Below are 9,534 nucleotides of genomic sequence, written 5' to 3'. Positions count from 1 at the left end.
CTGGTTGGCTGACGATCCTGTGTGCCGATCCCCTCTGCAAGACAGACAAACATTAAGACCAATCAGCGCCACGTGGGTGCTGATTCGGCCGATTCAAGGCAGCTTGGCGGCGACTTAAAAGCGAGCCATGCTGCCGTCTGCAGCCGCGGCTTGACCACGCCCCTTGGTCGGCCACATACCCCTACCGCCCAGCTTAGGCCGGGGGGCCATCCGGCCGACAGCCGACTCCAGCCGACTAACCTCAAGCTGGGGTCGGACCAGGCCTTCACCCAAGTGGTACCCCAGATACCGTACGTCCCTCTGTTCTTCCTTTGGGTTGGCAGCGAGCCCCGCCCGCCTCAAAAACTCAACCACTGCGCCCACATGCTGCATATGCCCCTCCCAGGTGTCGCTGTGAATGATTACGTCATCACGATAGGCCGCGGCGTATGTTACATGCGGACGCAGGACACGGCCCATGAGTCTCTGAAAGGTGGCTGGGGCACCGAGCAACCCGAACGGAAGTGTGCCAAAGTAGTACAACCTGAATGGAACGGAGAACGCTTATTTTTTCTTGGACTCCTGAGATAAGGGAATCTACCAGTTGGCCTTGGTTAAATCCAGTGTCGTCAAAAAGCAAGCCGTACCTAACCGGTCGGGAAGTTTGTCAACCGGCATCCGGTAGGCGTTGAACTTTGACACCGTGTTCACCCTTCGGTAGTCTACTCTAGAATGGACCGACCCATCGGACTTACCCACCAGCACAATGGGACTAGACCAGTCACTCATGGACTGCTCTATCACGCCCATGTCCAGCATGGCCTCTAATTCCGCCTGCACAATCTTGCATTTATGTTCGGGCAGGTGAACCGGCCGTGAGCGCATCTTTGCCCCCGGGGTCGTCTCCACATGGTCGTGTATGAGGGACGTGAGGCCTGGCAGGGAGGAGTAAACATCACAGAAGCAATGCTGAAGTGCGGCCACATCAGCCCTCTGAGGGTCACTAAACAGGGCGGTATGATCGGCCACTTTTTGAACCATTGGCCCCAACTCATCCTGCTCAATTACCATGTGAGCAGAGCCTGGGACACCCACTCCCTCAATTCTTTTAAGAGGTTCAGGTGATAAATCTGTGTCCCCTTCGGCCTGTCAGACTGTTCTACCGCAACATCTACCTCTCCAATCCGCTCTGTGACCACAAAAGGCCCTTGCCACTTCACAAGCAAATTGTCGAATTGTCTGAGCCAAGCCCGCTTGTTGTATAAGATGTACTGACGTTCGTGAGCCCGGAGCAAATTCTCCCATGATAACGGCTGAATCAGCGCATGTAACTTTGCTCTCAGATCCAGAACATACTGTATTTCGTTCTTATTGGTGCTAGGACCTTCTACCCAGTTTTCTTTAATTAGGTCTAGCCCCCCCTGGGGTCTCCTCTGCCAAAGTTCAAAGGGAGAAAATTCTGTGGAGGCCTGGGGAATCTCCTGCACTGAAAACAACAGGGGGTACAACCACTTGTCCTATTACGGCCATCGTCGGGAACAAACTTTCGAATCATTTTTTTTCAGCGTAGAGCAGGCACCCAGTAACTCGTAATGTTCCTGAAGTGTACATCACATAAAGGTTGTCCCCAGGTCCGGCCATCAGGTTCAGGTTGAGCTGCCTTGAAGAGCATTTCCCGGCGGCTCTTCGGCACCAACAACTGGGTTATCTGCTCTCCTCTCTGAGTATCATGACTCATTCGATATAACTTGTCTTTAATCACCGAAAAATACGGGTGAGTGAGCCAGGCGTCAGGGCGCGTCAATACGTCATAGATTTTAACTACCCCCTCAAAGGCCTCGCATAGGGTGTTGTCCTGTACTGCTCCAGCGGAAGATCGTCCATAGGAAAGGTAAATGGGACCGGGCAAAATCTCACTTGGGATTCCGCTGCCCCTGCAACCGTTGCACCCGACGACGACCCCCAGTGTCACCGCACTCCATGCAAAACTCACTTACCAACCGGGAATGCACTCCCCCAGCCTCTCTTATCAACGTGTCAAACCCTGGCCAATCCAGAGAGTAAAAGGTGGGAACTAACCCCAGCCTGTACGCTATGCTTTTTCCCCTTATAACGAATTTCAAGCCGGACCATCGGATATGTGTGAATATCCCCATGCACACAACAAATTTCTCCCCATGATCCTTCAACCAAAGCCCCGGGTCGAACCAGGTGTTGCTGGTTCATCATCTGCAAACAGTCTGAGTCTAGCAAAGCCTGGACTTGTAGCCTTACCGGTACTTGGTAGGCCCCTTCCCGACCAAGGGAGGGGTCCGGTGGGCTGGCGACCTGGACCACCTGGCTGAATTCCATCCGGTGGCAGTCCCGGCGGTCGTTTCGGGGACTGACGGGGGGCAAAGAGGGGACAGCACGGGAAGGGGAGACAGCATCCTGCAGCACCACAAGACCCAGGTGGTAGACATCTTCCCTCCCACGGGCCGGCGGGAAGGGGACAGTGCGGGAAAGAAAAGGGGCATCCCCCAATGCCCGTGGGTATGGCGGAGCCCCGGCCATACCCCTCCGGGGCCCAGGGACAGGCTGGGGACCCGGCGAATCCTGCGTGGGACCTGGGGTCGGACGCAGCAGGCCCCCGGACATTCTCCTCCGGGGAATCGAGATGGGCAAGGGACCCAGCAAATCCTGCGTGGGTCTAGTCCTCTGGCCGGCTACCGGTTGACAGTGGTGGGCGAGAGGCCGGTCGCAGCATTCTCCTTACGCTGGCAAGGACACACGCTCCAGATGGCAGTGGAGTAAGTCCCACTCCTCCTCCAGTTCTGTGAAGCGCTTTCACAGCCAGCGGATCAGCTCCAGAGTGCCTTTTACTGGTTTGCCTGTAGGTGGGAGTTTTTGTTATAACGTTGAACAAAAGGGCTCGCTGGCCACAAGTATAAATAATAAAGACTAATGATTTTGGGCAATCCGAAACTCGCTCCTGGTCAGCTGACGAGTCCCTGCGCCGATCCCCTCTGCAAGACGGACAACCATTACGAAACTCCCTGCCCCAATCCCTGCCCCAATCGGTTAAGGTTAAGGTAGCCTATTCGAGGCAGCTTGGCGGCTGCAGGAAAGGGAGCCATGCTGCCGTCTGCAGCCGCGGCTTGACCATGCCCCTTGGTCCGCTACAATGATTCTTCTGAATTCCTGAGATGGGAACCGACTCTTCTGACTCTTGTTCATGGTTGTCCGGTCCAGTCCTTCCCAGCTCACCGTGCATTACACCAACTGAATGAAAAGAACGACGAGTGGGAAAATAAAACAGCTCTTTGTATTGAATGACTCGTCAAGAACGTTGTGAAACAAGAGTCAAACCTTTCACCACTAGTGCGGCGAGGGGGGGGCTTAAATGAAGCCAAAAGTGTGAATGTGCTCCTAAATCCAACGTGTTAAAGGAAACCGATTATGCTCATTTTCAACAACTTAATATATGTCTCTTGAATTTGCTTGAAATGTTTTTTGCTTTAAATACCACTCAGATTAAACATTCTAGCCATTCTAATATGCCTCTAAAGCATCCTGTTCTTGACGCTCTGGTTTTGTGGGAGAAGCCACCCTCCTGAGGCCAATGGGGTTTGAGGGAAGTTCCTTGAGCCAATGGGGTTTGACCACAAGTTCCTGGAACTGTGAGCCAATGGGGTTTGAGCTTTCCTTCTGGGTTCTGGTTTCTGAACACATTTGAGGCAAGAAATAAGAAAAGCTACTTAGATCTACAAGGCCTCATTTAAAAGTTTGTTCCGACTTTCGTTGCCATGCTTCAAGCTTGTGGGGGCCACCGCACCAGGCTTTTTTTTTTTTGTTTCATTCTGTGGGACTCTCAACTTACAGGTACAGATTTGAGGAGGGAGATGGAGTCTTTCTGGCATGGTATGAATCTTGAATAATAATTCTAAACAGAAAGGCTCGCTGGCCAAAACAGGAGCATAAAATAAGTAATAATCAGTGTCCAGTTTAGACTTCAGCCTCCTGCACCACGTGATCTCCACTGCAAGACAGAACAACACATAATAAAGCTCTGGGTCCGACCAATCAGCGCTAATGAGGCTGATTGGGCGGACGAAGCCTGCGCTGTCACCTGCAGACCATGGCTTAACCACGCCCCCTCGTCTGCCACACCTTCAATAAGTAAACATCATAAAATAAAATAAAATAAAATAAAATAAATACATCTACAATAAAAACACACTTTTATTGGTTTTGTTTGGATAAATTCACAGTGGATCGCATGCCGCAGCCTACAGTCAATCTACCACACACAGCAGAATTAATTTTGTTATTAATTATAGAGTTGTTATTAATTCCTCTTTCTTTTTAATAGATTTGTGCTGATCCGTGAACCGAACAGAGCAGTTCCCGGCGGCGCTTGGAATTTCTCTAGCCGTGGGTGGAGTTACTCAGATGGAGGGCGGTTCTGATTCTACGTTCTAATTCTAATCCCAATGTGACACAGGACTGACACACAAATCTGAATGGCTTGTTGAATCACATGTTTTATGATTGTTTATGATGATGTTTAATGAGTCAGAAAAACTGAAAAATACCAAAAACTGACTGGGCTGTCTTATTTCAACATTTGTGTGTTAGTAGGCCCATCAGACCCAAATGTGAGTGCACAAGCACTTACAAAGTGAGTTTTTCATTATAGGTCCCCTTTAAATAGCCCTGTCATCTGTGGAAGGGTCGAGATGAACGAGGAGAGATGAATGTCTGAATTTTAATTATATTGCACACCTCTTTATTCCAATAATTTTATTTATTGTAATATATTTTTTCATTTTTAATTCTAGTGCAGCATTTATGGTTTAAGCATATTTCTTTATTTCCTTTATTTTAGATCTGATGAATGATGCTACCTAAAAACCAGCAGCGCTCTCCCTCAGGCCTCCCTTATAATTAGACTAAGACAACAAATGCACTCATATGTCCGTGCTTTTTAAGGTTTCATATGTTGGCCAAGTAAGTGAAACCATGTCAGCAAACAGTAATGTTCAGTGAGCTAATTATCCAGGAGGAACTTAGGGTAATATAGGATAAATATCAGGTGGGTTAAGAAAACAAAACAGTTAACAAAAAAAACAACTGAATATCAGAAAAAAATAATCAGAACCTGATCTTTTTCTGTGAGAATTATGAGTAGCAAAGACAGGTATGAAAAATAAGGGTTGTGGAATAAATATACAGAATTCCACCGTCAACATTTTGAGCATCCTTGACGAAATACAGTTGGAAATTATTATATTCTGTTATGTTATTCTGCTATTCTGAGTATTCTGGAATCCCATTAAAAATGTAACACAATTACGATGTTTAGCATTAACAGTTATTTAGGGTAAAGCGCTCCAGAGTAATTTATGCAACAGATGGATTAATGTCACAGTCACTGTTAGTTATTGTCCTTAATTAAATTAACCAAGAAATTTAAATCCTCACTTGGTGTTTATATTTTGCAAATTCCAAAACAGTCATCATAATAATTGCAATGATATTGCAGATTTGCGTATCTCGGACAATTTTTTTGCATCATTATCTTTTGACTAGGGTATTAACTGATTGACTATTTTTCGTTGTGACATTGCAGAAAATGCTGAAAATACAAAAGAAATGCCATTGTTTCCCCCGTATTCCTCATCCTGTCAGTGTCCTTGGTTCCACTGTTGGTGGTACGTGCATCTGCTTATTTGCAGAGACGTCGCCATGGCACCGCTGCCCTGCCTGGAGACCCCTTGTAATCTCCTCGGTGAGTAGGTCTACCACATGAAATCATCTTTTCTCCTCTCCTCTCCTCTCCTCTCCTCTCATCTCCTCCCTCCTTCCTCCATCCCCGCTCATCACCGCTCCTCTTGTCCACTCTCCCTTTCATCTCTCCCATTGCCCTCTCTCTCTTTCACAGATGCGCTCCCAGGCTGCAGGATAAGTCATAGTCACTAGTCACTAACAAAGAGCTGACTGCACAGAAACACAGGCCAAGACTCGTTTCAAACGGGAAGTGAGCAGGAGATACAACTCGCTTAGACTAATGTGCCGCGCTGGAATACCCCTTCATCTGTATCCCTGTTTCCTTGTGATTTGACTGAAAATCGTAATTTTAGCACGGCATCTCAAAGAAAAAACATTAGGTTTGACATCAGGTCAAAGACAAACAATAGGTCAAAGAGTAGAAGGCATTTATTTTTTCTACCCTGCTCTCACAATGCAGAATTTCTCAGTAGGAGTGAGTGGTAAGTGGCAAGCGACCGTGGCATTTTATTTCAGCCTGCTAGGATAGCGTGCAAATCGGTTGACTTCATCCTGCAATGACAAAAAGGAGCCACTGGGACTCTCCAGGTCCTGAGGCTTGCAGCCCCTCTCTGCTCTATCTCGCTGCATTCAAGTGCATGTCATTCTCTGTGATGGAAAGTAACTAATTAAAAAGTATTAATACTCTGTTAGTTCATTTTTCAAGTATCTGTACTTACTTAAGCAGCTTTCAGATGAAACACACGATAGATGTAAACGGGATAACGACACTTTCTAAATGGCACAGAGGGAGGTAAAAGAATACCCCGGGGCGAGGGAGAGGTAAGATGGCGAAACGTGATCATGTAATTCCGGGTGTTATATTTTTTGTTATATATTTTCAGCCTTGTAGTCCATATCTGCACCAGACTTGATCTGCCATGTTGCTCTCGCTTTATCCATATATTTAGTTAATAATATATATAATAATATATAATACATATAATATATAATATAATTATATAAATAATATTATATAATTTAATAATAATATTATAGTTCATAATATTTTAACTTTGACAGCAAATTTTGTGTACCGTTGCCATTGCCAGTGTTCTCCCGTGTACTGTACGTGTACGTGTACGTGTAATCCATGTAAATGTCGCATTTAAGTGATAACTTACTTGTGAATTACTAACACATGTAAGTAATTCAATCTTTATTTCAAACCAGACAGAGTGGCCATAAAAAAAACAAGTACAATAAAATAAAATTAAGAAAAATAAAATAAAATATGAAATGGTGCATGATGAAGTATGAGTTAGAGACAAAAATAAGTTTAAACCTTAAAAAGATCTAAATTAGGATTTATATTTGTATGTATTTTTGAACGACACCACCTATACAGTTGTTTTTTTTGTTAAATTACAAGTGCTTTTACTGTTGATACTTTAAGTATTTAAGTACTTTTAAGAGCAAGAACTTCAATACTTTTACTTAAGCAGAAAAGTCAATGTGGTTTACTTTTACTTGATTCTTTTTGCGCCAGGGTATTTCCACTTTTAATTAAGAAAAAGCTCAGAATATTTCTTCCATCACTGGATCTGTGCAAGGGTCTTCCTGAAGCCTGCTTCACACCAAATGTCCGCATCCGATCGAGTGTCCGGGATGCCTTCAAATTTTTCAATTCATGCGACAAGTTTTGGTCTGACGCTACGATAATGACGTCATTAGAACTTACTATTGTACTGGAAAAAACAAGCTCTCCCGTTTTCCCTGACATCTTTTATGATGCAGTTCATCCGACAGCAACTAGGGAGAGGATCCGACTGTCGCATGCGATTACGGACTAGGTGTGAATCAAGCTTGAGAAGTGGGTCTTCCTCACAGGCCCCTCGTTGCCTAATACGTCCATGCAGTCGCTGGGACCGGGGCTATTCTGGTGCTGCCCAGCCTGTCCACCGCTGATAGGAAAGGATTAATGAGGCGGAACACCGGTCGCACGTAGTTAGAACCAACAAAAAAAAAAAAAAGATTCGGAGGAGAAAAAAAAGATCGCTATATTCGTGCCCATTCCTGAAGGGGGAGAACTTGAACCCCTTGAACCCCCTTGGAGTAAATATAGGCCCACAAGTCCTGCAGCCACGCAACACATGTTTAAATTGAGACAGGAGTCCGGGATAATTCACAGCCCCCGCCTCCCCAGCTCCAGCGACATGGCGCTTCACATTTTTTAGAGGATGGTAATAAAGAATCGGGAAAGTGTTTCTTCTGTGTACACCTCTTTATACATTATTAGCCATTTAGTGCGTTAAAAATGGTGGAGGAGGACCTTGGGAAGGACATGGTATGTTTTAAACACAAGCCAGAGAAGTGACGACCCAAACACATTAACAGAGAGAGAGAGAGTGGTGTATACTGCGAGGAATAAGGAATGAAATCAAGTGACAACAGGAGTGACAACTTGAATGCTCCCTGCCCCGCTTGTTTATTTCAAACCTCACAGGTAGGAATTACAAAATGACAGTGCTTCAACGGCGACTTTCCAGGAGCAGTGGGGGGAGGGAAGTAAGAACCAGCCGAGGGACCTTGAGCAAGTCATGCAAAAAGGTGGGAGAAGGCCTCCGTTATAATAGCACCCTTTGTGGACAAAAATAAACCCAGCTGTCCATAGGTCAGTGCAAAAATAGTAATGTATATATATAGATATATATACTGTATATATATATGCATACAAAGAAAATAGATAGATCGATAGATATTTATATATACTGTATATACTTAGACTGCTGACTATATAGACACAAAGGAAGAAACATAGACTCTGGAGAGTGGAGACCAACATAGAGACACCTAAACACGTCTCTTTGATCGGTCCATCAGGCCAGAAACTAAAGCAAGATTTAAAAACAAACAAAACAATAAAAACAAAGAACTAAGCCTGTTGTGTACCAGAAGAGAAAGCAGAGTGGGAAACAGACCGACAGCACCATAATGATTGTGATCGCGTCCCCTCGCACGCCGGGGACTCATGCGTTGTTTTCCAACCCGATTAATAATGTAACAGTACATGTACATTGATTGCTCAAAAAAAATTTCATTACAGATTTTTTTTAAAAGTCATTTGCCCCAGTGGACACCAGCGGAAGGGGATGGAAGGGTTACAAATTTTTTTTTTTTGGAAAAGATTGGCTCAGTTCAGTAGCACTTTTTTTGCAAATGGAAACCCCCGGATTCACCGCATGAGCTACAGATGCAGGTAAATATACCTTTGTCACATCCAAGATATTTCGGAGCACCGAATGGACAACAGTGTACATGACGATGGTAACCCCCAAAAAAAACAATAAAAAAAAAACAACAATAGGGCACAGACATTTTCAAACGCCTTTGTTAATTAATGAAGTTCAAATGAAAAATCTCTGCAACCGTACAATCATTTCTTGCAAGCTGCGATTTAATCCCCCTTAAAATCTTACAGGAAACCTCACGAAAAAGTATATATGCATATACCACATTGAAATGACATTTGGAAGAAGGCCGCGCCATATTAAAGCCAGGCGAGGACCTGCAATCAATTTGTTTGCATAGAACAAATTCTTACACAAGGTATTTTTTTTCAAGCGTGGTGGTGAGACGCGATCTTTCTATAGGTGTCCGGATATCTGCTCGAATATCTGCCTCCTGTCTCCTGTGTGGACTACGCTGCAAAAAAAACGACCAAAACCCAACCTTTCTTTAAAGACACACGGCTCAAAGACAGAGTGTGATGCCTTGATCACGATTCTGCGAAGTGGCTTCTAGTTG

This window comes from Zeus faber, assembly GCF_960531495.2.
Source record: "Zeus faber genome assembly, chromosome: 2".
In the NCBI taxonomy this organism is placed as follows: Eukaryota; Metazoa; Chordata; class Actinopteri; order Zeiformes; family Zeidae; genus Zeus; species Zeus faber.
Note: the sequence above shows the minus strand (reverse complement) of the source record.